Source organism: Pseudophryne corroboree, unplaced genomic scaffold (genome assembly GCF_028390025.1).
Source record: "Pseudophryne corroboree isolate aPseCor3 unplaced genomic scaffold, aPseCor3.hap2 scaffold_3105, whole genome shotgun sequence".
In the NCBI taxonomy this organism is placed as follows: Eukaryota; Metazoa; Chordata; class Amphibia; order Anura; family Myobatrachidae; genus Pseudophryne; species Pseudophryne corroboree.
In genome coordinates this window covers 1-26,690 of record NW_026969784.1, presented here as the reverse complement: position 1 = coordinate 26,690, position 26,690 = coordinate 1, and the positions used below count along the sequence as shown (strand labels likewise).

At 41.9% G+C, this 26,690-nt stretch overlaps 22 non-coding genes and 1 pseudogene across 22 annotated transcripts; 21 read left to right on the top strand and 2 right to left on the bottom strand.

The window, feature by feature from the left end:
- Positions 1-432: 432 nt before the first annotated feature.
- Positions 433-506, bottom strand: TRNAN-AUU (transfer RNA asparagine (anticodon AUU)). Its single transcript has one exon. It is a non-coding gene; the product is annotated as a tRNA-Asn (tRNA).
- A 6,930-nt stretch (positions 507-7,436) lies between these two features.
- On the bottom strand, positions 7,437-7,510 carry TRNAN-AUU (transfer RNA asparagine (anticodon AUU)). Its single transcript has one exon. It is a non-coding gene; the product is annotated as a tRNA-Asn (tRNA).
- A 5,153-nt stretch (positions 7,511-12,663) lies between these two features.
- LOC135017122 (U1 spliceosomal RNA) lies at positions 12,664-12,826 on the top strand. The gene has a single exon (XR_010214991.1). It is a non-coding gene; the product is annotated as a U1 spliceosomal RNA (small nuclear RNA).
- Positions 12,827-13,497: 671 nt separating this feature from the next.
- On the top strand, positions 13,498-13,661 carry LOC135017126 (U1 spliceosomal RNA). Its single transcript, XR_010214995.1, has one exon. It is a non-coding gene; the product is annotated as a U1 spliceosomal RNA (small nuclear RNA).
- A 152-nt stretch (positions 13,662-13,813) lies between these two features.
- Positions 13,814-13,976, top strand: LOC135017131 (U1 spliceosomal RNA). Its single transcript, XR_010215000.1, has one exon. It is a non-coding gene; the product is annotated as a U1 spliceosomal RNA (small nuclear RNA).
- Positions 13,977-14,622: 646 nt separating this feature from the next.
- Positions 14,623-14,786, top strand: LOC135017118 (U1 spliceosomal RNA). The gene has a single exon (XR_010214987.1). It is a non-coding gene; the product is annotated as a U1 spliceosomal RNA (small nuclear RNA).
- A 152-nt stretch (positions 14,787-14,938) lies between these two features.
- Positions 14,939-15,101, top strand: LOC135017130 (U1 spliceosomal RNA). Its single transcript, XR_010214999.1, has one exon. It is a non-coding gene; the product is annotated as a U1 spliceosomal RNA (small nuclear RNA).
- Positions 15,102-15,772: 671 nt separating this feature from the next.
- Positions 15,773-15,936, top strand: LOC135017134 (U1 spliceosomal RNA). The gene has a single exon (XR_010215002.1). It is a non-coding gene; the product is annotated as a U1 spliceosomal RNA (small nuclear RNA).
- Positions 15,937-16,088: 152 nt separating this feature from the next.
- Positions 16,089-16,251, top strand: LOC135017124 (U1 spliceosomal RNA). The gene has a single exon (XR_010214993.1). It is a non-coding gene; the product is annotated as a U1 spliceosomal RNA (small nuclear RNA).
- Positions 16,252-16,922: 671 nt separating this feature from the next.
- LOC135017120 (U1 spliceosomal RNA) lies at positions 16,923-17,086 on the top strand. The gene has a single exon (XR_010214989.1). It is a non-coding gene; the product is annotated as a U1 spliceosomal RNA (small nuclear RNA).
- A 152-nt stretch (positions 17,087-17,238) lies between these two features.
- Positions 17,239-17,401, top strand: LOC135017123 (U1 spliceosomal RNA). Its single transcript, XR_010214992.1, has one exon. It is a non-coding gene; the product is annotated as a U1 spliceosomal RNA (small nuclear RNA).
- Positions 17,402-18,072: 671 nt separating this feature from the next.
- Positions 18,073-18,236, top strand: LOC135017119 (U1 spliceosomal RNA). The gene has a single exon (XR_010214988.1). It is a non-coding gene; the product is annotated as a U1 spliceosomal RNA (small nuclear RNA).
- Positions 18,237-18,388: 152 nt separating this feature from the next.
- On the top strand, positions 18,389-18,524 carry LOC135017132 (U1 spliceosomal RNA; annotated as a pseudogene).
- A 698-nt stretch (positions 18,525-19,222) lies between these two features.
- LOC135017115 (U1 spliceosomal RNA) lies at positions 19,223-19,386 on the top strand. Its single transcript, XR_010214985.1, has one exon. It is a non-coding gene; the product is annotated as a U1 spliceosomal RNA (small nuclear RNA).
- Positions 19,387-19,538: 152 nt separating this feature from the next.
- Positions 19,539-19,701, top strand: LOC135017127 (U1 spliceosomal RNA). Its single transcript, XR_010214996.1, has one exon. It is a non-coding gene; the product is annotated as a U1 spliceosomal RNA (small nuclear RNA).
- A 673-nt stretch (positions 19,702-20,374) lies between these two features.
- On the top strand, positions 20,375-20,538 carry LOC135017114 (U1 spliceosomal RNA). The gene has a single exon (XR_010214984.1). It is a non-coding gene; the product is annotated as a U1 spliceosomal RNA (small nuclear RNA).
- A 152-nt stretch (positions 20,539-20,690) lies between these two features.
- Positions 20,691-20,853, top strand: LOC135017129 (U1 spliceosomal RNA). The gene has a single exon (XR_010214998.1). It is a non-coding gene; the product is annotated as a U1 spliceosomal RNA (small nuclear RNA).
- A 671-nt stretch (positions 20,854-21,524) lies between these two features.
- Positions 21,525-21,688, top strand: LOC135017116 (U1 spliceosomal RNA). The gene has a single exon (XR_010214986.1). It is a non-coding gene; the product is annotated as a U1 spliceosomal RNA (small nuclear RNA).
- A 152-nt stretch (positions 21,689-21,840) lies between these two features.
- LOC135017125 (U1 spliceosomal RNA) lies at positions 21,841-22,003 on the top strand. Its single transcript, XR_010214994.1, has one exon. It is a non-coding gene; the product is annotated as a U1 spliceosomal RNA (small nuclear RNA).
- A 671-nt stretch (positions 22,004-22,674) lies between these two features.
- LOC135017133 (U1 spliceosomal RNA) lies at positions 22,675-22,838 on the top strand. The gene has a single exon (XR_010215001.1). It is a non-coding gene; the product is annotated as a U1 spliceosomal RNA (small nuclear RNA).
- A 152-nt stretch (positions 22,839-22,990) lies between these two features.
- Positions 22,991-23,153, top strand: LOC135017121 (U1 spliceosomal RNA). Its single transcript, XR_010214990.1, has one exon. It is a non-coding gene; the product is annotated as a U1 spliceosomal RNA (small nuclear RNA).
- Positions 23,154-23,824: 671 nt separating this feature from the next.
- LOC135017135 (U1 spliceosomal RNA) lies at positions 23,825-23,988 on the top strand. Its single transcript, XR_010215003.1, has one exon. It is a non-coding gene; the product is annotated as a U1 spliceosomal RNA (small nuclear RNA).
- A 152-nt stretch (positions 23,989-24,140) lies between these two features.
- Positions 24,141-24,303, top strand: LOC135017128 (U1 spliceosomal RNA). Its single transcript, XR_010214997.1, has one exon. It is a non-coding gene; the product is annotated as a U1 spliceosomal RNA (small nuclear RNA).
- Positions 24,304-26,690: the final 2,387 nt, after the last annotated feature.

Below are 26,690 nucleotides of genomic sequence, written 5' to 3'. Positions count from 1 at the left end.
GATGCAGTGGCGTTAATGTTTCCTGGTGTCAACCTGTATTATTTCAGTAGACATTGAAATGAGGATGCATCTTGCTGCCTTTCCAATGAAGCAAGTTTAATTTAGTAATAGGTGAAAAACCATCCTTACAAAGGTGTTAATCAGAGACTTGGCTTTGTGGACACTTTTCAGAGAACAAATTTGTTAGCATAAAAATAAAGCCAGAAAATAAAGAGCTGTTTAATCACTCAATTGGATTTTTCTGCCAGCATATTTTTTTTCTCTGCAACCCACTGCTAAATTGTGCTTCCTAGCTGTTTTTTATAAAATCACTGAATCAAATCTAACTCTGATTACATCAGAGAAGGCCATGTACCCTACACCATAAGAGGAGGTTTGACATTTTGACTTGTCTACTTAAATATCACCAAAATCTGATCACAAGGTTAATTACGTCCCTGGGTGGGATTGAACCACCAACCTTTTGGTTAATAGCCAAACACACTAACCGATTGCGCCACAGAGACACTTTGCAAAAAGTACATACTGACAAAGGCTAATAAGCATACATCTAGAACGTTTCCTAGAAAAACATTAAAAAATCAATAATCTGGAGAGTTTTTGTAAGATGTTTCTTCCATCAACCAACGAATAAACACATTGGTACTTTCCCATGATGAGTGAGTGCTTCAGGATCTCTTGCACTTACATGGGCAGCAGAGTACTGCAATGGAAGCATGCTGGACCCATAACCCAGAGGTAGGCAGATTGAAACTATCCTTTGCTATATGCATTTTTTTTGTTAATTTAAGTAATCAAAACTGGGATTGATATTTTTGCTCTTTTATTTTTACTTAAAGTACAATAACTTTTACCATTTTAATTTGTTTTAATAGTATATTGACAGTATAGTTTTCTTTCAAAAATCCACTTAATTTTCTTTACCCTGTTATTAAAATGGTAATTGACAAAAAAACTACATTGTCACCAGAAGAGCAATACAAAATGTACAAGTGATATATTAAAATCATCTTTCCAGCTTGAATTTCAATGATGCATTGGGGCAACAATTTTGTGAGAAACATCTTCACCCTTAAATAAAGATTTTCGTAATTCCTTACCTGTGTGCTAATTAGATATCACCTTGTTTTCACATTAAACAGACTTCCACATGAGAAAGCAGCAAGGATGCAGTGGCGTTAATGTTTCCTGGTGTCAACCTGTATTATTTCAGTAGACATTGAAATGAGGATGCATCTTGCTGCCTTTCCAATGAAGCAAGTTTAATTTAGTAATAGGTGAAAAAACATCCTTACAAAGGTGTTAATCAGAGACTTGGCTTTGTGGACACTTTTCAGAGAACAAATTTGTTAGCATAAAAATAAAGCCAGAAAATGAAGAACTGTTTAATCACTCAATTGGATTTTTCTGCCAGCATATTTTTTTTCTCTGCAACCCACTGCTAAATTGTGCTTCCTAGCTGTTTTTTTTTAAATCACTGAATCAAATCTAACTCTGATTACATCAGAGAAGGCCAGGTACCCTACACAATAAGAGGGGGTTTGAAATTTTGACTTGTCTACTTAAAGATCACCAAAATCTGATCACAAGGTCAATTACGTCCCTGGGTGGGATTGAACCACCAAACTTTTGGTTAATAGCTGAACACACTAACCGATTGCGCCACCGAGACACTTTGCAAACAGTACATACTGACAAAGGCTAATAAGCATACATCTAGAACGTTTCCTAGAAAAACATTAAAAAATCAATAATCTGGAGAGTTTTTGTAAGATGTTTCTTCCATCAACCAATGAATAAACACATTGGTATTTTCCCATGATGAGTGAGTGCTTCAGGATCTCTTGCACTTACATGTGCAGCAGAGTACTGCAATGGAAGCATGCTGGACCCTTAACCCAGAGGTAGGCAGATTGAAACTATCCTTTGCTATATGCATTTTTTTTGTTAATTTAAGTAATCAAAACTGGGATTGATATTTTTGCTCTTTTATTTTTACTTAAAGTACAATAACTTTTACCATTTTAATTTGTTTTAATAGTATATTGACAGTATAGTTTTCTTTCAAAAATCCACTTAATTTTCTTTACCCTATTATTAAAATGGTAATTCACAAAAAAAACTACATTGTCACCAGAAGAGCAATACAAAATGTACAAGTGATATATTAAAATCATCTTTCCAGCTTGAATTTCAATGATGCATTGGGGCAACAATTTTGTGAGAAACATCTTCACCCTTAAATAAAGATTTTCTTAATTCCTTACCTGTGTGCTAATTAGATATCACCTTGTTTTCACATTAAACAGACTTCCACATGAGAAAGCAGCAAGGATGCAGTGGCGTTAATGTTTCCTGGTGTCAACCTGTATTATTTCAGTAGACATTGAAAAGAGGATGCATCTTGCTGCCTTTCCAATGAAGCAAGTTTAATTTAGTAATAGGTGAAAAACCATCCCTACAAAGGTGTTAATCAGAGACTTGGCTTTGTGGACACTTTTCAGAGAACAAATTTGTTAGCATAAAAATAAAGCCAGAAAATGAAGAGCTGTTTAATCACGCAATTTGATTTTTTTGCCAGCATATTTCTTTTTCTCTGCAACCCACTGCTAAATTGTGCTTCCTAGATGTTTTTATAAAATCACTGAATCAAATCTAATTACATCAGAGAAGGCCAGGTACCCTACACCATAACAGGGGGTATGAAATTTGACTTGTCTACTTAAAGATCACCAAAATCTGATAACAAGGTCAATTTGGTCCCTGGGTGGGATTGAACCACCAACCTTTTGGTTAATAGCCGTACATACTAACTGATTGCGCCACAGAGACACTTTGCAAAAGTTCATACTGACAAAGGCTAATAAGCATTCATCTAAAACGTTTCCTAGAAAAACTTAAAAAATCAATAATCTGGAGAGTTTTTGTAAGATGTTTCTTCTATCAACCAACGAAGAAACACATTGGTACTTTCCCATGATGAGTGAGTGCTTCAGGATCTCTTGCACTTACATGTGCAGCAGAGTACAGCAATGGAAGCATGCTGGGCCCATAACCCAGAGGTAGGCAGATTGAAACTATCCTCTGCTATATGCATTTTTTTGTTTGTTAATTAAAGTAATCCAAAACTGGGATTGATATTTTGGCTCTTTTATTTTTACTTAAAGTACAATAACTTTTACCATTTTAATTTGTTTTAATAGTATATTGACAGTATTGTTTTCTTTCAAAAATCCACTTAATTTTCTTTACCCTATTATTAAAATGGTAATTGACAAAAACAAACTACATTGTCACCAGAAGAGCAATACAAAATGTACAAGTGATATATTAAAATCATCTTTCCAGCTTGAATTTCAATGATGCATTGGGGCAACGATTTTGTGAGAAACATCTTCACCCTTAAATAAAGATTTTCTTAATTCCTTACCTGTGTGCTAAATAGATATCACCTTGTTTTCACATTAAACAGACTTCCACATGAGAAAGCAGCAAGGATGCAGTGGCGTTAATGTTTCCTGGTGTCAACCTGTATTATTTCAGTAGACATTGAAATGAGGATGCATCTTGCTGCCTTTCCAATGAAGCAAGTTTAATTTAGTAATAGGTGAAAAACCATCCTTACAAAGGTGTTAATCAGAGACTTGGCTTTGTGGACACTTTTCAGAGAACAAATTTGTTAGCATAAAAATAAAGCCAGAAAATAAAGAGCTGTTTGATCACTCAATTGGATTTTTCTGCCAGCATATTTTTTTTCTCTGCAACCCACTGCTAAATTGTGCTTCCTAGCTGTTTTTATAAAATCACTGAATCAAATCTAACTCTGATTACATCAGAGACGGCCAGGTACCCTACACCATAACAGGAGGTTTGAAATTTTGACTTGTCTACTTAAAGATCACCAAAATCTGATAACAAGGTCAATTAGGTCCCTGGGTGGGATTGAACCACCAACCTTTTGGTTAATAGCCATACATACTAACTGATTGCGCCACAGAGACACTTTGCAAAAGTCCATACTGACAAAGGCTAATAAGCATTCATCTAAAACGTTTCCTAGAAAAACTTTAAAAAGTCAATAATCTGGAGAGTTTTTGAAAGATGTTTCTTCCATCAACCAACGAAGAAACACATTGGTACTTTCCCATGATGAGTGAGTGCTTCAGGATCTCTTGCACTTACATGTGCAGCAGAGTACTGCAATGGAAGCATGCTGGGCCCATAACCCAGAGGTAGGCAGATTGAAACTATCCTCTGCTATATGCATTTTTTTTTTGTTAATTAAAGTAATCCAAAACTGGGATTGATATTTTGTCTCTTTTATTTTTACTTAAAGTACAATAACTTTTACCATTTTAATTTGTTTTAATAGTATATTGACAGTATTGTTTTCTTTCAAAAATCCACTTCATTTTCTTTACCCTATTATTAAAATGGTAATTGACAAAAACAAACTACATTGTCACCAGAAGAGCAATACAAAATGTACAAGTGATATATTAAAATCATCTTTCCAGCTTGAATTTCAATGATGCATTGGGTCAACGATTTTGTGAGAAACATCTTCACCCTTAAATAAAGATTTTCTTAATTCCTTACCTGTGTGCTAATTAGATATCACCTTGTTTTCACATTAAACAGACTTCCACATGAGAAAGCAGCAAGGATGCAGTGGCGTTAATGTTTCCTGGTGTCAACCTGTATTATTTCAGTAGACATTGAAATGAGGATGCATCTTGCTGCCTTTCCAATGAAGCAAGTTTAATTTAGTAATAGGTGAAAAACCATCCCTACAAAGGTGTTAATCAGAGACTTGGCTTTGTGGACACTTTTCAGAGAACAAATTTGTTAGCATAAAAACAATGCCAGAAAATGAAGAGCTGTTTAATCACGCAATTTGATTTTTTTGCCAGCATATTTCTTTTTCTCTGCAACCCACTGCTAAATTGTGCTTCCTAGATGTTTTTATAAAATCACTGAATCAAATCTAACTCTGATTACATCAGAGAAGGCCAGGTACCCTACACCATAACAGGGGGTATGAAATTTGACTTGTCTACTTAAAGATCACCAAAATCTGATAACAAGGTCAATTAGGTCCCTGGGTGGGATTAAACCACCAACCTTTTGGTTAATAGCCATACATACTAACTGATTGCACCACAGAGACACTTTGCAAAAGTTCATACTGACAAAGGCTAATAAGCATTCATCTAAAACGTTTCCTAGAAAAACTTTAAAAAGTCAATAATCTGGAGAGTTTTTGTAAGATGTTTCTTCCATCAACCAACGAAGAAACACATTGGTACTTTCCCATGATGAGTGAGTGCTTCAGGATCTCTTGCACTTACATGTGCAGCAGAGTACAGCAATGGAAGCATGCTGGGCCCATAACCCAGAGGTAGGCAGATTGAAACTATCCTCTGCTATATGCATTTTTTTGTTTGTTAATTAAAGTAATCCAAAACTGGGATTGATATTTTGGCTCTTTTATTTTTACTTAAAGTACAATAACTTTTACCATTTTAATTTGTTTTAATAGTATATTGACAGTATTGTTTTCTTTCAAAAATCCACTTAAATTTCTTTACCCTATTATTAAAATGGTAATTGACAAAAACAAACTACATTGTCACCAGAAGAGCAATACAAAATGTACAAGTGATATATTAAAATCATCTTTCCAGCTTGAATTTCAATGATGCATTGGGGCAACGATTTTGTGAGAAACATCTTCACCCTTAAATAAAGATTTTCTTAATTCCTTACCTGTGTGCTAATTAGATATCACCTTGTTTTCACATTAAACAGACTTCCACATGAGAAAGCAGCAAGGATGCAGTGGCGTTAATGTTTCCTGGTGTCAACCTGTATTATTTCAGTAGACATTGAAATGAGGATGCATCTTGCTGCCTTTCCAATGAAGCAAGTTTAATTTAGTAATAGGTGAAAAACCATCCTTACAAAGGTGTTAATCAGAGACTTGGCTTTGTGGACACTTTTCAGAGAACAAATTTGTTAGCATAAAAATAAAGCCAGAAAATAAAGAGCTGTTTAATCACTCAATTGGATTTTTCTGCCAGCATATTTTTTTTCTCTGCAACCCACTGCTAAATTGTGCTTCCTAGCTGTTTTTATAAAATCACTGAATCAAATCTAACTCTGATTACATCAGAGAAGGCCAGGTACCCTACACCATAACAGGGGGTTTGAAATTTTGACTTGTCTACTTAAAGATCACCAAAATCTGATAACAAGGTCAATTAGGTCCCTGGGTGGGATTGAACCACCAACCTTTTGGTTAATAGTCATACATACTAACTGATTGCGCCACAGAGACACTTTGCAAAAGTCCATACTGACAAAGGCTAATAAGCATTCATCTAAAACGTTTCCTAGAAAAACTTTAAAAAGTCAATAATCTGGAGAGTTTTTGTAAGATGTTTCTTCCATCAACCAACGAAGAAACACATTGGTACTTTCCCATGATGAGTGAGTGCTTCAGGATCTCTTGAACTTACATGTGCAGCAGAGTACTGCAATGGAAGCATGCTGGGCCCATAACCCAGAGGTAGGCAGATTGAAACTATCCTCTGCTATATGCATTTTTTTTTTGTTAATTAAAGTAATCCAAAACTGGGATTGATATTTTGTCTCTTTTATTTTTACTTAAAGTACAATAACTGTTACCATTTTAATTTGTTTTAATAGTATATTGACAGTATTGTTTTCTTTCAAAAATCCACTTCATTTTCTTTACCCTATTATTAAAATGGTAATTGACAAAAACAAACTACATTGTCACCAGAAGAGCAATACAAAATGTACAAGTGATATATTAAAATCATCTTTCCAGCTTGAATTTCAATGATGCATTGGGTCAACAATTTTGTGAGAAACATCTTCACCCTTAAATAAAGATTTTCTTAATTCCTTACCTGTGTGCTAATTAGATATCACCTTGTTTTCACATTAAACAGACTTCCACATGAGAAAGCAGCAAGGATGCAGTGGCGTTTATGTTTCCTGGTGTCAACTTGTATTATTTCAGTAGACATTGAAATGAGGATGCATCTTGCTGCCTTTCCAATGAAGCAAGTTTAATTTAGTAATAGGTGAAAAACCATCCTTACAAAGGTGTTAATCAGAGACTTGGCTTTGTGGACACTTTTCAGAGAACAAATTTGTTAGCATAAAAATAAAGCCAGAAAATGAAGAGCTGTTTAATCACTCGATTGGATTTTTCTGCCAGCATATTTTTTTTCTCTGCAACCCACTGCTAAATTGTGCTTCCTAGCTGTTTTTTATAAAATCACTGAATCAAATCTAACTCTGATTACATCAGAGACGGCCATGTACCCTACACCATAAGAGGAGGTTTGAAATTTTGACTTGTCTACTTAAATATCACCAAAATCTGATCACAAGGTTAATTACGTCCCTGGGTGGGATTGAACCACCAACCTTTTGGTTAATAGCCAAACACACTAACCGATTGCGCCACAGAGACACTTTGCGAAAAAGTACATACTGACAAAGGCTAATAAGCATACATCTAGAACGTTTCCTAGAAAAACATTAAAAAATCAATAATCTGGAGAGTTTTTGTAAGATGTTTCTTCCATCAACCAACGAATAAACACATTGGTACTTTCCCATGATGAGTGAGTGCTTCAGGATCTCTTGCACTTACATGTGCAGCAGAGTACTGCAATGGAAGCATGCTGGACCCATAACCCAGAGGTAGGCAGATTGAAACTATCCTTTGCTATATGCATTTTTTTTGTTAATTTAAGTAATCAAAACTGGGATTGATATTTTTGCTCTTTTATTTTTACTTAAAGTACAATAACTTTTACCATTTTAATTTGTTTTAATAGTATATTGACAGTATAGTTTTCTTTCAAAAATCCACTTAATTTTCTTTACCCTATTATTAAAATGGTAATTGACAAAAAAAACTACATTGTCACCAGAAGAGCAATACAAAATGTACAAGTGATATATTAAAATCATCTTTCCAGCTTGAATTTCAATGATGCATTGGGGCAACAATTTTGTGAGAAACATCTTCACCCTTAAATAAAGATTTTCGTAATTTCTTACCTGTGTGCTAATTAGATATCACCTTGTTTTCACATTAAACAGACTTCCACATGAGAAAGCAGCAAGGATGCAGTGGCGTTAATGTTTCCTGGTGTCAACCTGTATTATTTCAGTAGACATTGAAATGAGGATGCATCTTGCTGCCTTTCCAATGAAGCAAGTTTAATTTAGTAATAGGTGAAAAACCATCCCTACAAAGGTGTTAATCAGAGACTTGGCTTTGTGGACACTTTTCAGAGAACAAATTTGTTAGCATAAAAATAAAGCCAGAAAATTAAGAGCTGTTTAATCACGCAATTTGATTTTTTTGCCAGCATATTTCTTTTTCTCTGCAAGCCACTGCTAAATTGTGCTTCCTATATGTTTTTATAAAATCACTGAATCAAATCTAACTCTGATTACATCAGAGAAGGCCAGGTACCCTACACCATAACAGGGGGTATGAAATTTGACTTGTCTACTTAAAGATCACCAAAATCTGATAACAAGGTCAATTAGGTCCCTGGGTGGGATTGAACCACCAACCTTTTGGTTAATAGCCGTACACGCTAACTGATTGCGCCACAGAGACACTTTGCAAAAGTACATACTGACAAATGCTAATAAGCATTCATCTAAAACGTTTCCTAGAAAAACTTTAAAAAGTCAATAATCTGGAGAGTTTTTGTAAGATGTTTCTTCCATCAACCAACGAAGAAACACATTGGTACTTTCCCATGATGAGTGAGTGCTTCAGGATCTCTTGCACTTACATGTGCAGCAGAGTACTGCAATGGAAGCATGCTGGGCCCATAACCCAGAGGTAGGCAGATTGAAACTATCCTCTGCTATATGCATTTTTTTTTGTTAATTAAAGTAATCCAAAACTGGGATTGATATTTTGGCTCTTTTATTTTTTCTTAAAGTACAATAACTTTTACCATTTTAATTTGTTTTAATAGTATATTGACAGTATTGTTTTCTTTCAAAAATCCACTTCATTTTCTTTACCCTATTATTAAAATGGTAATTGACAAAAACAAACTACATTGTCACCAGAAGAGCAATACAAAATGTACAAGTGATATATTAAAATCATCTTTCCAGCTTGAATTTCAATGATGCATTGGGGCAACGATTTTGTGAGAAACATCTTCACCCTTAAATAAAGATTTTCTTAATTCCTTACCTGTGTGCTAATTAGATATCACCTTGTTTTCATATTAAACAGACTTCCACATGAGAAAGCAGCAAGGATGCAGTGGCGTTAATGTTTCCTGGTGTCAACCTGTATTATTTCAGTACACATTGAAATGAGGATGCATCTTGCTGCCTTTCCAATGAAGCAAGTTTAATTTAGTAATAGGTGAAAAACCATCCTTACAAAGGTGTTAATCAGAGACTTGGCTTTGTGGACACTTTTCAGAGAACAATTTTGTTAGCATAAAAATAAAGCCAGAAAATAAAGAGCTGTTTAATCACTCAATTGGATTTTTCTGCCAGCATATTTTTTTTCTCTGCAACCCACTGCTAAATTGTGCTTCCTAGCTGTTTTTATAAAATCACTGAATCAAATCTAACTCTAATTACATCAGAGAAGGCCAAGTACCCTACACCATAACAGGGGGTTTGAAATTTTGACTTGTCTACTTAAAGATCACCAAAATCTGATAACAAGGTCAATTAGGTCCCTGGGTGGGATTGAACCACCAACCTTTTGGTTAATAGCCGTACATACTAACTGATTGCGCCACAGAGACACTTTGCAAAAGTCCATACTGACAAAGGCTAATAAGCATTCATCTAAAACGTTTCCTAGCAAAACTTTAAAAAGTCAATAAACGGGAGAGTTTTTGTAAGATGTTTCTTCCATCAACCAACGAAGAAACACATTGGTACTTTCCCATGATGAGTGAGTGCTTCAGGATCTCTTGCACTTACATGTGCAGCAGAGTACTGCAATGGAAGCATGCTGGGCCCATAAACCAGAGGTAGGCAGATTGAAACTATCCTCTGCTATATGCATTTTTTTTTGTTAATTAAAGTAATCCAAAACTGGGATTGATATTTTGTCTCTTTTATTTTTACTTAAAGTACAATAACGTTTACCATTTTAATTTGTTTTAATAGTATATTGACAGTATTGTTTTCTTTCAAAAATCCACTTCATTTTCTTTACCCTATTATTAAAATGGTAATTGACAAAAACAAACTACATTGTCACCAGAAGAGCAATACAAAATGTACAAGTGATATATTAAATTCATCTTTCCAGCTTGAATTTCAATGATGCATTGGGTCAACAATTTTGTGAGAAACATCTTCACCCTTAAATAAAGATTTTCTTAATTCCTTACCTGTGTGCTAATTAGATATCACCTTGTTTTCACATTAAACAGACTTCCACATGAGAAAGCAGCAAGGATGCAGTGGCGTTAATGTTTCCTGGTGTCAACTTGTATTATTTCAGTACACATTGAAATGAGGATGCATCTTGCTGCCTTTCCAATGAAGCAAGTTTAATTTAGTAATAGGTGAAAAACCATCCTTACAAAGGTGTTAATCAGAGACTTGGCTTTGTGGACACTTTTCAGAGAACAAATTTGTTAGCATAAAAATAAAGCCAGAAAATGAAGAGCTGTTTAATCACTCAATTGGATTTTTCTGCCAGCATATTTTTTTTCTCTGCAACCCACTGCTAAATTGTGCTTCCTAGCTGTTTTTTATAAAATCACTGAATCAAATCTAACTCTGATTACATCAGAGAAGGCCAGGTACCCTACACAATAAGAGGGGGTTTGAAATTTTGACTTGTCTACTTAAATATCACCAAAATCTGATCACAAGGTCAATTACGTCCCTGGGTGGGATTGAACCACCAACCTTTTGGTTAATAGCCGAACACACTAACCGATTGCGCCACAGAGACACTTTGCAAACAGTACATACTGACAAAGGCTAATAAGCATACATCTAGAACGTTTCCTAGAAAAACATTAAAAAATCAATAATCTGGAGAGTTTTTGTAAGATGTTTCTTCCATCAACCAATGAATAAACACATTGGTACTTTCCTATGATGAGTGAGTGCTTCAGGATCTCTTGCACTTACATGTGCAGCAGAGTACTGCAATGGAAGCATGCTGGACCCATAACCCAGAGGTAGGCAGATTGAAACTATCCTTTGCTATATGCATTTTTTTTTGTTAATTTAAGTAATCAAAACTGGGATTGATATTTTTGCTCTTTTATTTTTACTTAAAGTACAACAACTTTTACCATTTTAATTTGTTTTAATAGTATATTGACAGTATACTTTTCTTTCAAAAATCCACTTAATTTTCTTTACCCTATTATTAAAATGGTAATTGACAAAAAAAACTACATTGTCACCAGAAGAGCAATACAAAATGTACAAGTGATATATTAAAATCATCTTTCCAGCTTGAATTTCAATGATGCATTGGGGCAACAATTTTGTGAGAAACCTCTTCACCCTTAAATAAAGATTTTCGTAATTTCTTACCTGTGTGCTAATTAGATATCACCTTGTTTTCACATTAAACAGACTTCCACATGAGAAAGCAGCAAGGATGCAGTGGCGTTAATGTTTCCTGGTGTCAACCTGTATTATTTCAGTAGACATTGAAATGAGGATGCATCTTGCTGCCTTTCCAATGAAGCAAGTTTAATTTAGTAATAGGTGAAAAACCATCCCTACAAAGGTGTTAATCAGAGACTTGGCTTTGTGGACACTTTTCAGAGAACAAATTTGTTAGCATAAAAATAAAGCCAGAAAATGAAGAGCTGTTTAATCACGCAATTTGATTTTTTTGCCAGCATATTTCTTTTTCTCTGCAACCCACTGCTAAATAGTGCTTCCTACTTGTTTTTATAAAATCACTGAATCAAATCTAACTCTGATTACATCAGAGAAGGCCAGGTACCCTACACCATAACAGGGGGTATGAAATTTGACTTGTCTACTTAAAGATCACCAAAATCTGATAACAAGGTCAATTAGGTCCCTGGGTGGGATTGAACCACCAACCTTTTGGTTAATAGCCGTACATACTAACTGATTGCGCCACATAGACCCTTTTACTTGCCTTATAGAGCAGCTCTGGAGCTGTTACAGTGCCCGGCTGCTGCAAGAAATCAGCTTGAATGCTTAAGCGGCTGGGGCATAGCCAACATGAGCCCCACACCGAAGGAGGGTGGAGGTGTTTAATGCGAACTAGGGGTCATCCAAGCGCCGCAAAAGGCCGCCATGCCCTGCACGCCCCTTTTCTCTTTTCATATGCAGACGAGGGTTGATGTGATGACATCACCATATGCAAATCCATCTGCTGCAGGCCTTCCCCCAGGAATGCTTGCACTAGTTGTTGCATTTGGTTTGTTGTTTGGGGGTGCTTCAGTATTAGGCAGCCTTCTGCCCTCCCATGTTCATCTGAAAATATGTGTTCTCCCTGCAGTTGTTGTCCCCAGATGAGAGTTCCCTTGTGCTGCCTCAGTTGGATCTCCTTCACTTGACAGGGGGGTACCCGAGCAGCAACCCTCCCCAGCTCTAGCCCAACTCCTACTTACCTGCCAGGTGAGATACTATGATCATGAAGGTGCTTCTCCCAGGGCAAGGCTCACCCATTGCACTCTGGGTGTGCTGCTCCTGCGATTTCCCCAAATGTGGGAAACTTGACTGCATAATTTGTGTTTCCCCTGGTCGGCTCTCGTATAATTCAGATCTCTTTGTCTCAGGTCTCTCTCCAGCCTAGTTTGCTGTCTGTTTCCACTTCTCTTTTCTTGAGCCGCTCCCTTCTATGCCCTTGCGCACTATCCTGACTTCTCCCGTCTGCTTACTTTGTGCTTTCCAATGCACAATGCAAACTACAGGTAGTACTGCAGGGCCCACACCCTTTTACTTGCCTTACAGAGCAGCTCTGGGGCTGTTACAGTGCCCAGCTGCTGCAAGAAATCAGCTTGAATGCTTCAGGGGCTGGGGCATAGCCAACATGAGCCCCACACCGAAGGAGGGTGGAGGTGTTTAATGCGAACTAGGGGTCATCCAAGCGCCGCAAAAGGCCGCCATGCCCTGCACGCCCCTTTTCTCTTTTCATATGCAGACGAGGGTTGAAGCCAACTTTGACCCACTGCTTGGATGGCATTACCATATGCAAATCAATCTGCTGCAGGCCTTCCCCCAGGAATGCTTGTACTAGTTGTTGCATTTGGTTTGTTGTTTGGGGGTGCTTCAGTATTAGGCAGCCTTCTGCCCTCCCATGTTCATCTGAAAATATGTGTTCTCCCTGCAGTTGTTGTCCCCAGATGAGAGTTCCCTTGTGCTGCCTCAGTTGAATCTCCTTTACTTGACAGAGATGTGCCTGAGCAGCGGCCCTCCCCAGCCCTATCTCAAATCATACTTATTTTGCATAGGAGATACTATGGTCATGAAGATTGTTCTCCCAGGGTGAGGTTCATTCATTGCATTCTGGGTATGCTGACCCCTGTGATTTCCCCAAATGTGGGAAACTCGACTGCATTATTTGTGGTAGTGGGGGACTGTGTTTGTGCTTTCCTCTGGTCAGCTCTGGTAAAAGTCAGATTTCTTTGTCTCAGATCTTCCTCTAACCTTGTTCTTCTTTCGAGAGTTCCCTTGTGCTGCCTCAGTTGGATCTCCTTCACTTGACAGGGGGGTGCACGAGCAGCGACCCTCCCCAGCTCTAGCCCAACTCCTATTTACCTGCCAGGTGAGATACTATGATCAGGAAGGTGCTTCTCCCAGGGCAAGGTTCACCCATTGCACTCTGGGTGTGCTGCTCCTGCGATTTCCCCAAATGTGGGACACTTGACTGCATAATTTGTGTTTCCTCTGGTCGTCTCTCATATAATTCAGATCTCTTTGTCTCAGGTCTTTCTCCAGCCTAGTTTGCTGTCTGTTTCCACTTCTCTTTTCTTGAGCCGCTCCCTTCTATGCAGTTGCGCACTATCCTGACCTCTCCCGTCTGCTTACTTTGTGCCTTCCAACGCACAATGCATACTACAGGTAGTGCTGCAGGGCCCACACCCTTTTACATGCTTTACAGAGCAACTCTGGAGCTGTTACAGTTCCCAGCTGCTGCAAGAAATCATCTTGAATGCTTCAGGGGCTGGGGCATAGCCAACATGAGCCCCACACCGAAGGAGGGGTCATCCAAGCGCCACAAAAGGACACCATGCCCTGCACATCCCTTTTTTCTTTTCATATGCAGACGAGGGTTGAAGCCAACTTTGACCCACTGCTTGGATGACATCACCATATACAAATCCATCTGCTGCAGGCCTTCCCCCAGGAATACTTGCACTAGTTGTTGCATTTGGTTTGTTGTTTGGGGGTGCTTCAGTATTAGGCAGCCTTCTGCCCTCCCATGTTCATCTGAAAATATGTGTTCTCCCTGCAGTTGTTGTCCCCAGATGAGAGTTCCCTTGTGCTGCCTCAGTTGACTCTCCTTTACTTGACAGAGATGTGCCTGAGCAGCGGCCCTCCCCAGCCCTATCCCAAATCATACTTATTTTGCATAGGAGATACCATGGTCATGAAGATTGTTCTCCCAGGGTGAGGTTCATTCATTGCATTCTGGGTATGCTGACCCCTGTGATTTCCCCAAATGTGGGAAACTCGACTGCATTATTTGTGGTAGTGGGGGACTGTGTTTGTGCTTTCTTCTGGTCAACTCTGGTAAAAATCAGATTTCTTTGTCTCAGATCTTCCTCTAGCCTTGTTCCTCTTTCGAGAGTTCCCTTGTGCTGCCTCAGTTGGATCTCCTTCACTTGACAGGGGGGTACCCGAGCAGCGACCCTCCCCAGCTCTAGCCCAACTCCTACTTACCTGCCAGGTGAGATACTATGATCATGTAGGTGCTTCTCCCAGGGCAAGGCTCACCCATTGCACTCTGGGTGTGCTGCCCCTGTGATTTCCCCAAATGTGGGAAACTTGACTGCATAATTTGTGTTTCCCCTGGTCGTCTCTCGTATAATTCAGATCTCTTTGTCTCAGGTCTCTCTCCAGCCTAGTTTGCTGTCTGTTTCCACTTCTCTTTTCTTGAGCCGCTCCCTTCTATGCCCTTGCGCACTATCCTGACTTCTCCCGTCTGCTTACTTTGTGCCTTCCAACACACAATGCAAACTACAGGTAGTGCTGCAGGGCCCACACCCTTTTACTTGCCTTACAGAGCAGCTCTGGAGCTGTTACAGTACCCAGCTGCTGCAAGAAATCAGCTTGAATGCTTCAGGGGCTGGGGCATTGCCAACATGAGCCCCACACCGAAGGAGGGTGGGGGTGTTTAATGCGAACTAAGGGTCACCCAAGCGCCGCAAAAGGCCGCCATGCCCTGCACGCCCCTTTTCTCTTTTCATATGCAGACGAGGGTTGAAGCCAACTTTGACCCACTGCTTGGATGGCATTACCATATGCAAATCAATCTGCTGCAGGCCTTCCCCCAGGAATGCTTGCACTAGTTGTTGCATTTGGTTTGTTGTTTGGGGGTGCTTCAGTATTAGGCAGCCTTCTGCCCTCCCATGTTCATCTGAAAATATGTGTTCTCCCTGCAGTTGTTGTCCCCAGATGAGAGTTCCCTTGTGCTGCCTGAGTTGAATCTCCTTTACTTGACAGAGATGTGCCTGAGCAGCGGCCCTCCCCAGCCCTATCCCAAATCATACTTATTTTGCATAGGAGATACCATGGTCATGAAGATTGTTCTCCCAGGGTGAGGTTCATTCATTGCATTCTGGGTATGCTGACCCCTGTGATTTCCCCAAATGTGGGAAACTCGACTGCATTATTTGTGGTAGTGGGGGACTGTGTTTGTGCTTTCCTCTGCTCAGCTCTGGTAAAAGTCAGATTTCTTTGTCTCAGATCTTCCTCTAGCCTTGTTCTTCTTTCGAGAGTTCCCTTGTGCTGCCTCAGTTGGATCTCCTTCACTTGACAGGGGGGTGCCCGAGCAGCGACCCTCCCCAGCTCTAGCCCAACTCCTACTTACCTGCCAGGTGAGATACTATGATCATGTAGGTGCTTCTCCCAGGGCAAGGCTCACCCATTGCACTCTGGGTGTGCTGCTCCTGCGATTTCCCCAAATGTGGGAAACTTGACTGCATAATTTGTGTTTCCTCTGGTCGGCTCTCGTATAATTCAGATCTCTTTGTCTCAGGTCTTTCTCCAGCCTAGTTTGCTGTCTGTTTCCACTTCTCTTTTCTTGAGCCGCTCCCTTCTATGCCCTTGCGCACTATCCTGACCTCTCCCGTCTGCTTACTTTGTGCCTTCCAACGCACAATGCATACTACAGGTAGTGCTGCAGGGCCTACACCCTTTTACATGCTTTACAGAACAGCTCTGGAGCTGTTACAGTGCCCAGCTGCTGCAAGAAATCATCTTGAATGCTTCAGAGGCTGGGGCATAGCCAACATGAGCCCCACACCGATGGAGGGTGGAGATGTTTAATGCGAATTAAGGGTCATCCAAGCGCCACAAAAGGACGCCATGCCCTGCACATCCCTTTTTTCTTTTCATATGCAGACGAGGGTTGAAGCCAACTTTGACCCACTGCTTGGATGACATCACCATATGCAAATCCATCTGCTGCAGGCCTTCCCCCAGGAATGCTTGTACTAGTTGTTGCATTTGGTTTGTTGTTTGGGGGTGCTTCAGTATTAGGCAGCCTTCTGCCCTCCCATGTTCATCTGAAAATATGTGTTCTCCCTGCAGTTGTTGTCCCCAGATGAGAGTTCCCTTGTGCTGTCTCAGTTGAATCGCCTTTACTTGACAGAGATGTGCCTGAGCAGCGGCCCTCCCCAGCCCTATCCCAAATCATACTTATTTTGCATAGGAGATATCATGGTCATGAAGATTGTTCTCCCAGGGTGAGGTTCATTCATTGCATTCTGGGTATGATGACCCCTGTGATTTCCCCAAATGTGGGAAACTCGACTGCATTATTTGTGGTAGAGGGGGACTGTGTTTGTGCTTTCCTCTGGTCAGCTCTGGTAAAAGTCAGATTTCTTTGTCTCAGATCTTCCTCTAGCCTTGTTCTTCTTTCGAGAGTTCCCTTGTGCTGCCTCAGTTGGATCTCCTTCACTTGACAGGGGGGTGCCCGAGCAGCGACCCTCCCCAGCTCTAGCTCAACTCCTACTTACCTGCCAGGTGAGATACTATGATCAGGAAGGTGCTTCTCCCAGGGCAAGGCTCACCCATTGCACTCTGGGTGTGCTGCTCCTGCGATTTCCCCAAATGTGGGACACTTGACTGCATAATTTGTGTTTCCTCTGGTCGGCTCTCGTATAATTCAGATCTCTTTGTCTCAGGTCTCTCTCCAGCCTAGTTTGCTGTCTGTTTCCACTTCTCTTTTCTTGAACCGCTCCCTTCTATGCCCTTGCGCACTATCCTGACTTCTCCCGTCTGCTTACTTTGTGCCTTCCAACGCACAATGCGAACTACAGGTAGTGCTGCAGGGCCCACACCCTTTTAGATGCCTTACAGAGCAGCTCTGGAGCTGTTACAGTGCCCAGCTGCTGCAAGAAATCAGCTTGAATGCTTCAGGTACTGGGGCATAGCCAACATGAGCCCCACACCGAAGGAGGGTGGAGGTGTTTAATGCGAATTAGGGGTCATGCAAGCGCCGCAAAAGGCCGCCATGCCCTGCACATCCCTTTTTTCTTTTCATATGCAGACGAGGGTTGAAGCCAACTTTGACCCACTGCTTGGATGACATCACCATATGCAAATCCATCTGCTGCAGGCCTTCCCCCAGGAATGCTTGTACTAGTTGTTGCATTTGGTTTGTTGTTTGGGGGTGCTTCAGTATTAGGCAGCCTTCTGCCCTCCCATGTTCATCTGAAAATATGTGTTCTCCCTGCAGTTGTTGTCCCCAGATGAGAGTTCCCTTGTGCTGCCTCAGTTGAATCGCCTTTACTTGACAGAGATGTGCCTGAGCAGCGGCCCTCCCCAGCCCTATCCCAAATCATACTTATTTTGCATAGGAGATATCATGGTCATGAAGATTGTTCTCCCAGGGTGAGGTTCATTCATTGCATTCTGGGTATGATGACCCCTGTGATTTCCCCAAATGTGGGAAACTCGACTGCATTATTTGTGGTAGAGGGGGACTGTGTTTGTGCTTTCCTCTGGTCAGCTCTGGCAAAAGTCAGATTTCTTTGTCTCAGATCTTCCTCTAGCCTTGTTCTTCTTTCGAGAGTTCCCTTGTGCTGCCTCAGTTGGATCTCCTTCACTTGACAGGGGGGTGCCCGAGCAGCGACCCTCCCCAGCTCTAGCTCAACTCCTACTTACCTGCCAGGTGAGATACTATGATCATGTAGGTGCTTCTCCCAGGGCAAGGCTCACCTATTGCACTCTGGGTGTGCTGCCCCTTTGATTTCCCCAAATGTGGGAAACTTGACTGCATAATTTGTGTTTCCCTTGGTCGGCTCTCATATAATTCAGATCTCTTTGTCTCAGGTCTCTCTCCAGCCTAGTTTGCTGTCTGTTTCCACTTCTCTTTTCTTGAGCCGCTCCCTTCTATGCCCTTGCGCACTATCCTGACTTCTCCCGTCTGCTTACTTTGTGCCTTCCAACGCACAATGCGAACTACAGGTAGTGCTGCAGGGCCCACACACTTTTACTTGCCTTACAGAGCAGCTCTGGAGCTGTTACAGTGCCCAGCTGCTGCAAGAAATCAGCTTGAATGCTTCAGGGGCTGGGGCATAGCCAACATGAGCCCCACACCGAATGAGGGTGGAGGTGTTTAATGCGAACTAGGGGTCATCCAAGCGCCGCAAAAGGCCGCCATGCCCTGCACGCCCCTTTTCTCTTTTCATATGCAGATGAGGGTTGAAGCCAACTTTGACCCACTGCTTGGATGACATCACCCTATACAAATCCATCTGCTGCAGGCCTTCCCCCAGGAATGCTTGTACTAGTTGTTGCATTTGGTTTGTTGTTTGGGGGTGCTTCAGTATTAGGCAGCCTTCTGCCCTCCCATGTTCATCTGAAAATATGTGTTCTCCCTGCAGTTGTTGTCCCCAGATGAGAGTTCCCTTGTGCTGCCTCAGTTGAATCTCCTTTACTTGACAGAGATGTGCCTGAGCAGCGGCCCTCCCCAGCCCTATCCCAAATCATACTTATTTTGCATAGGAGATACCATGGTCATGAAGATTGTTCTCCCAGGGTGAGGTTCATTCATTGCATTCTGGGTATGCTGACCCCTGTGATTTCCCCAAATGTGGGAAACTCGACTGCATTATTTGTGGTAGAGGGGGACTGTGTTTGTGCTTTCCTCTGGTCAGCTCTGATAAAAGTCAGATTTCTTTGTCTCAGATCTTCCTCTAGCCTTGTTCCTCTTTCAAGAGTTCCCTTGTGCTGCCTCAGTTGGATCTCCTTCACTTGACAGGGGGGTGCCCGAGCAGCGACCCTCCCCAGCTCTAGCCCAACTCCTACTTACCTGCCAGGTGAGATACTATGATCATGAAGGTGCTACTCCCAGGGCAAGGCTCACCCATTGCACTCTGGGTGTGCTGCTCCTGCAATTTCCCCAAATGTGGGACACTTGACTGCATAATTTGTGTTTCCCCTGGTCGGCTCTCGTATAATTCAGATCTCTTTGTCTCAGGTCTCTCTCCAGCCTAGTTTGCTGTCTGTTTCCACTTCTCTTTTCTTGAGCCGCTCCCTTCTATGCCCTTGCGCACTATCCTGACTTCTCCCGTCTGCTTACTTTGTGCCTTCCAATGCACAATGCAAACTACAGGTAGTGCTGCAGGGCCCACACCCTTTTACTTGCCTTACAGAGCAGCTCTTGAGCTGTTACAGTGCCCAGCTGCTGCAAGAAATCAGCTTGAATGCTTCAGGGGCTGGGGCATAGCCAACATGAGCCCCACACCGAAGGAGGGTGGAGGTGTTTAATGCAAACTAGGGGTCATCCAAGCGCCGCAAAAGGCCGCCATGCCCTGCACGCCCCTTTTCTCTTTTTTGATATGCAGACGAGGGTTGAAGCCAACTTTGACCCACTGCTTGGATGGCATTACCATATGCAAATCAATCTGCTGCAGGCCTTCCCCCAGGATTGCTTGCACTAGTTGTTGCATTTGGTTTGTTGTTTGGGGGTGCTTCAGTATTAGGCAGCCTTCTGCCCTCCCATGTTCATCTGAAAATATGTGTTCTCCCTGCAGTTGTTGTCCCCAGATGAGAGTTCCCTTGTGCTGCCTCAGTTGAATCTCCTTTACTTGACAGAGATGTGCCTGAGCAGCGGCCCTCCCCAGCCCTATCCCACATCATACTTATTTTGCATAGGAGATACCATGGTCATGAAGATTGTTCTCCCAGGGTGAGGTTCATTCATTGCATTCTGGGTATGCTGACCCCTGTGATTTCCCCAAATGTGGGAAACTCAACTGCATTATTTGTGGTAGTGGGGGACTGTGTTTGTGCTTTCCTCTGGTCAGCTCTGGTAAAAGTCAGATTTCTTTGTCTCAGATCTTCCTCTAGCCTTGTTCTTCTTTCGAGAGTTCCCTTGTGCTGCCTCAGTTGGATCTCCTTCACTTGACAGTGGGGTGCACGAGCAGCGACCCTCCCCAGCTCTAGCCCAACTCCTATTTACCTGCCAGGTGAGATACTATGATCAGGAAGGTGCTTCTCCCAGGGCAAGGCTCACCCATTGCACTCTGGGTGTGCTGCTCCTGCGATTTCCCCAAATGTGGGACACTTGACTGCATAATTTGTGTTTCCTCTGGTCGGCTCTCATATAATTCAGATCTCTTTGTCTCAGGTCTTTCTCCAGCCTAGTTTGCTGTCTGTTTCCACTTCTCTTTTCTTGAGCCGCTCCCTTCTATGCCCTTGCGCACTATCCTGACCTCTCCCGTCTGCTTACTTTGTGCCTTCCAACGCACAATGCATACTACAGGTAGTGCTGCAGGGCCCACACCCTTTTACATGCTTTACAGAGAAGCTCTGGAGCTGCTACAGTGCCCAGCTGCTGCAAGAAATCATCTTGAATGCTTCAGGGGCTGGGGCATAGCCAACATGAGCCCCACACCGAAGGAGGGTGGAGATGTTTAATGCGAATTAGGGGTCATCCAAGCGCCACAAAAGGACGCCATGCCCTGCACATCCCTTTTTTCTTTTCATATGCAGACGAGGGTTGAAGCCAACTTTGACCCACTGCTTGGATGACATCACCATATGCAAATCCATCTGCTGCAGGCCTTCCCCCAGGAATGCTTGCACTAGTTGTTGCATTTGGTTTGTTGTTTGGGGGTGCTTCAGTATTAGGCAGCCTTCTGCCCTCCCATGTTCATCTGAAAATATGTGTTCTCCCTGCAGTTGTTGTCCCCAGATGAGAGTTCCCTTGTGCTGCCTCAGTTGAATCTCCTTTACTTGACAGAGATGTGCCTGAGCAGCGGCCCTCCCCAGCCCTATCCCAAATCATACTTATTTTGCATAGGAGATACCATGGTCATGAAGATTGTTCTCCCAGGGTGAGGTTCATTCATTGCATTCTGGGTATGCTGACCCCTGTGATTTCCCCAAATGTGGGAAACTCAACTGCATTATTTGTGGTAGTGGGGGACTGTGTTTGTGCTTTCTTCTGGTCAACTCTGGTAAAAATCAGATTTCTTTGTCTCAGATCTTCCTCTAGCCTTGTTCCTCTTTCGAGAGTTCCCTTGTGCTGCCTCAGTTGGATCTCCTTCACTTGACAGGGGGGTACCCGAGCAGCGACCCTTCGCAGCTCTAGCCCAACTCCTACTTACCTGCCAGGTGAGATACTATGATCATGTAGGTGCTTCTCCCAGGGCAAGGCTCACCCATTGCACTCTGGGTGTGCTGCCCCTGTGATTTCCCCAAATGTGGGAAACTTGACTGCATAATTTGTGTTTCCTCTGGTCGGCTCTCGTATAATTCAGATCTCTTTGTCTCAGGTCTCTCTCCAGCCTAGTTTGCTGTCTGTTTCCACTTCTCTTTTCTTGAGCCGCTCCCTTCTATGCCCTTGCGCACTATCCTGACTTCTCCCGTCTGCTTACTTTGTGCCTTCCAACACACAATGCAAACTACAGGTAGTGCTGCAGGGCCCACACCCTTTTACTTGCCTCACAGAGCAGCTCTGGAGCTGTTACAGTGCCCAGCTGCTGCAAGAAATCAGCTTGAATGCTTCAGGGGCTGGGGCATTGCCAACATGAGCCCCACACCGAAGGAGGGTGGGGGTGTTTAATGCGAACTAAGGGTCACCCAAGCGCCGCAAAAGGCCGCCATGCCCTGCACGCCCCTTTTCTCTTTTCATATGCAGACGAGGGTTGAAGCCAACTTTGACCCACTGCTTGGATGGCATTACCATATGCAAATCAATCTGCTGCAGGCCTTCCCCCAGGAATGCTTGCACTAGTTGTTGCATTTGGTTTGTTGTTTGGGGGTGCTTCAGTATTAGGCAGCCTTCTGCCCTCCCATGTTCATCTGAAAATATGTGTTCTCCCTGCAGTTGTTGTCCCCAGATGAGAGTTCCCTTGTGCTGCCTCAGTTGAATCTCCTTTACTTGACAGAGATGTGCCTGAGCAGCGGCCCTCCCCAGCCCTATCCCAAATCATACTTATTTTGCATAGGAGATACCATGGTCATGAAGATTGTTCTCCCAGGGTGAGGTTCATTCATTGCATTCTGGGTATGCTGACCCCTGTGATTTCCCCAAATGTGGGAAACTCGACTGCATTATTTGTGGTAGTGGGGGACTGTGTTTGTGCTTTCCTCTGCTCAGCTCTGGTAAAAGTCAGATTTCTTTGTCTCAGATCTTCCTCTAGCCTTGTTCTTCTTTCGAGAGTTCCCTTGAGCTGCCTCAGTTGGATCTCCTTCACTTGACAGGGGGGTGCCCGAGCAGCGACCCTCCCTAGCTCTAGCCCAACTCCTACTTACCTGCCAGGTGAGATACTATGATCAGGAAGGTGCTTCTCCCAGGGAAAGGCTCACCCATTGCACTCTGGGTGTGCTGCTCCTGCGATTTCCCCAAATGTGGGAAACTTGACTGCATAATTTGTGTTTCCTCTGGTCGGCTCTCGTATAATTCAGATCTCTTTGTCTCAGGTCTTTCTCCAGCCTAGTTTGCTGTCTGTTTCCACTTCTCTTTTCTTGAGCCGCTCCCTTCTATGCCCTTGCGCACTATCCTGACCTCTCCCGTCTGCTTACTTTGTGCCTTCCAACGCACAATGCATACTACAGGTAGTGCTGCAGGGCCCACACCCTTTTACATGCTTTACAGAACAGCTCTGGAGCTGTTACAGTGCCCAGCTGCTGCAAGAAATCATCTTGAATGCTTCAGGGGCTGGGGCATAGCCAACATGAGCCCCACACCGAAGGAGGGTGGAGATGTTTAATGCGAATTAAGGGTCATCCAAGCGCCACAAAAGGATGCCATGCCCTGCACATCCCTTTTTTCTTTTCATATGCAGATGAGGGTTGAAGCCAACTTTGACCCACTGCTTGGATGACATCACCATATGCAAATCCATCTGCTGCAGGCCTTCCCCCAGGAATGCTTGTACTAGTTGTTGCATTTGGTTTGTTGTTTGGGGGTGCTTCAGTATTAGGCAGCCTTCTGCCCTCCCATGTTCATCTGAAAATATGTGTTCTACCTGCAGTTGTTGTCCCCAGATGAGAGTTCCCTTGTGCTGCCTCAGTTGAATCTCCTTTACTTGACAGAGATGTGCCTGAGCAGCGGCCCTCCCCAGCCCTATCCCAAATCATACTTATTTTGCATAGGAGATACCATGGTCATGAAGATTGTTCTCCCAGGGTGAGGTTCATTCATTGCATTCTGGGTATGCTGACCCCTGTGATTTCCCCAAATGTGGGAAACTCGACTGCATTATTTGTGGTAGTGGGGGACTGTGTTTGTGCGTTCCTCTGGTCAGCTCTGGCAAAAGCCAGATTTCTGTGTCTCAGATCTTCCTCTAGCCTTGTTCTTCTTTCGAGAGTTCTCTTGTGCTGCCTCAGTTGGATCTCCTTCACTTGACAGGGGTTTGCCCGAGCAGCGACCCTCCTCAGCTCTTGCCCAACTCCTACTTACCTGCCAGGTGAGATACTATGATCATGAAGGTGCTTCTCCCAGGGCAAGGCTCACCCATTGCACTCTGTGTGTGCTGCTCCAGCGATTTCCCCAAATGTGGGAAACTCGACTGCATAATTTGTGTTTCCCCTGGTCGGCTCTCGTATAATTCAGATCTCTTTGTCTCAGGTCTTTCTCCAGCCTAGTTTGCTGTCTGTTTCCACTTCTCTTTTCTTGAGCCGCTCCCTTCTATGCCCTTGCGCACTATCCTGACTTCTCCCGTCTGCTTACTTTGTGCCTTCCAACGCACAATGCGAACTACAGGTAGTGCTGCAGGGCCCACACCCTTTTAGTTGCCTTACAGAGCAGCTCTGGAGCTGTTACAGTGCCCAGCTGCTGCAAGAAATCAGCTTGAATGTTCTTCGTTGATTGATGGAAGAAACATCTTACAAAAACTCTCCAGATTATTGACTTTTTAAAGTTTTTCTAGGAAACGTTCTAGATGAATGCTTATTAGCGTTTGTCAGAATGTACATTTGCAAAGTGTCACTGTGGCGCAATCAGTTAGTGTGTTCGGTTATTATCCAAAAGATTGGTGGTTCAATCCCACCCAGGGACGTAATTTACCTTGTTATCAGATTTTGGTGATCTTTAAGTAGACAAGTCAAAATTTCAAACCCCCTCTTGTGGTGTAGGGTACCTGGCCTTCTCTGATGTAATCAGAGTTAGATTTGATTAAGTGATTTTATAAAAAAAACAGCTAGGAAGCACAATTTAGCAGTGGGTTGCAGAGAAAAAGAAATATGCTGGCAAAAAAATCCAATTGAGTGATTAAACAGCTCTTCATTTTCTGGCTTTATTTTTATGCTAACAAATTTGTTCTCTGAAAAGTGTCCACAAAGCCAAGTATCTGATTAACACCTTTGTAGGGATGGTTTTTCACCTATTACTAAATTAAACTTGCTTCATTGGAAAGGCAGCAAGATGCATCGTCATTTCAATATCTACTGAAATAATACAGGTTGACACCAGGAAACATTAACGCCACTGCATCCTTGCTGCTTTCTCATGTGGAAGTCTGTTTAATGTGAAAACAAGGTGATATCTAATTAGCACACAGGTAAGGAATTAAGAAAATCATTATTTAAGGGTGAAGATGTTTCTCACAAAATCGTTGCCCCAATGCATCATTGAAATTCAAGCTGGAAAGATGATTTTAATATATCACTTGTACATTTTGTATTGCTCTTCTGGTGACAATGTAGTTTGTTTTTGTCAATTACCATTTTAATAATAGGGTAAAGAAAATTAAGTGGATTTTTGAAAGAAAACAATACTGTCAATATACTATTAAACAAATTAAAATGGTAAAAGTTATTGTACTTTAAGTAAAAATAAAAGAGCTAAAATATCAATCCCAATTTTGGATTACTTTAATTAAAAAAAAATGCATATAGCAGAGGATAGTTTCAATCTGCCTACCTCTGGGTTATCGGCCCAGCATGCTTCCATTGCAGTACTCTGCTGCACATGTAAGTGCAAGAGATCCTGAAGCACTCACTCATCATGGGAAAGTACCAATGTGTTTCTTCGTTGGTTGATGGAAGAAACATCTTACAAAAACTCTCCAGATTATTGACTTTTTAAAGTTTTTCTAGGAAACGTTCTAGATGAATGCTTATTAGCCTTTGTCAGTATGAACTTTTTTGCAAAGTGTCTCTGTGGCGCAATCGGTTAGTGTGTTCGGCTATTAACCAAAAGGTAGGTGGTTCAATCCCACCCAGGGATGTAATTGACCTTGTGATCAGATTTTGGTGATATTTAAGTAGACAAGTCAAAATTTCAAACCCCCTGTTATGGTGTGGGTACCTGGCCTTCTCTGATGTAATCAGAGTTAGATTTGATTCAGTGATTTTATAAAAATAGATAGGAAGCACAATTTAGCAGTGGGTTGCAGAGAAAAAGAAATATGCTGGCAAAAAAATCCAATTGAGTGATTAAACAGCTCTTCATTTTCTGGCTTTATTTTTATGCTAACAAATTTGTTCTCTGAAAAGTGTCCACAAAGCCAAGTCTCTGTTTAACACCTTTGTAGGGATGGTTTTTCACCTATTACTAAATTAAACTTGCTTCATTGGAAAGGCAGCAAGATGCATCGTCATTTCAATATCTACTGAAATAATACAGGTTGACACCAGGAAACATTAACGCCACTGCATCCTTGCTGCTTTCTCATGTGGAAGTCTGTTTAATGTGAAAACAAGGTGATATCTAATTAGCACACAGGTAAGGAATTAAGAAAATCATTATTTAAGGGTGAAGATGTTTCTCACAAAATCGTTGCCCCAATGCATCATTGAAATTCAAGCTGGAAAGATGATTTTAATATATCACTTGTACATTTTGTATTGCTCTTCTGGTGACAATGTAGTTTGTTTTTGTCAATTACCATTTTAATAATAGGGTAAAGAAAATTAAGTGGATTTTTGAAAGAAAACAATACTGTCAATATACTATTAAACAAATTAAAATGGTAAAAGTTATTGTACTTTAAGTAAAAATA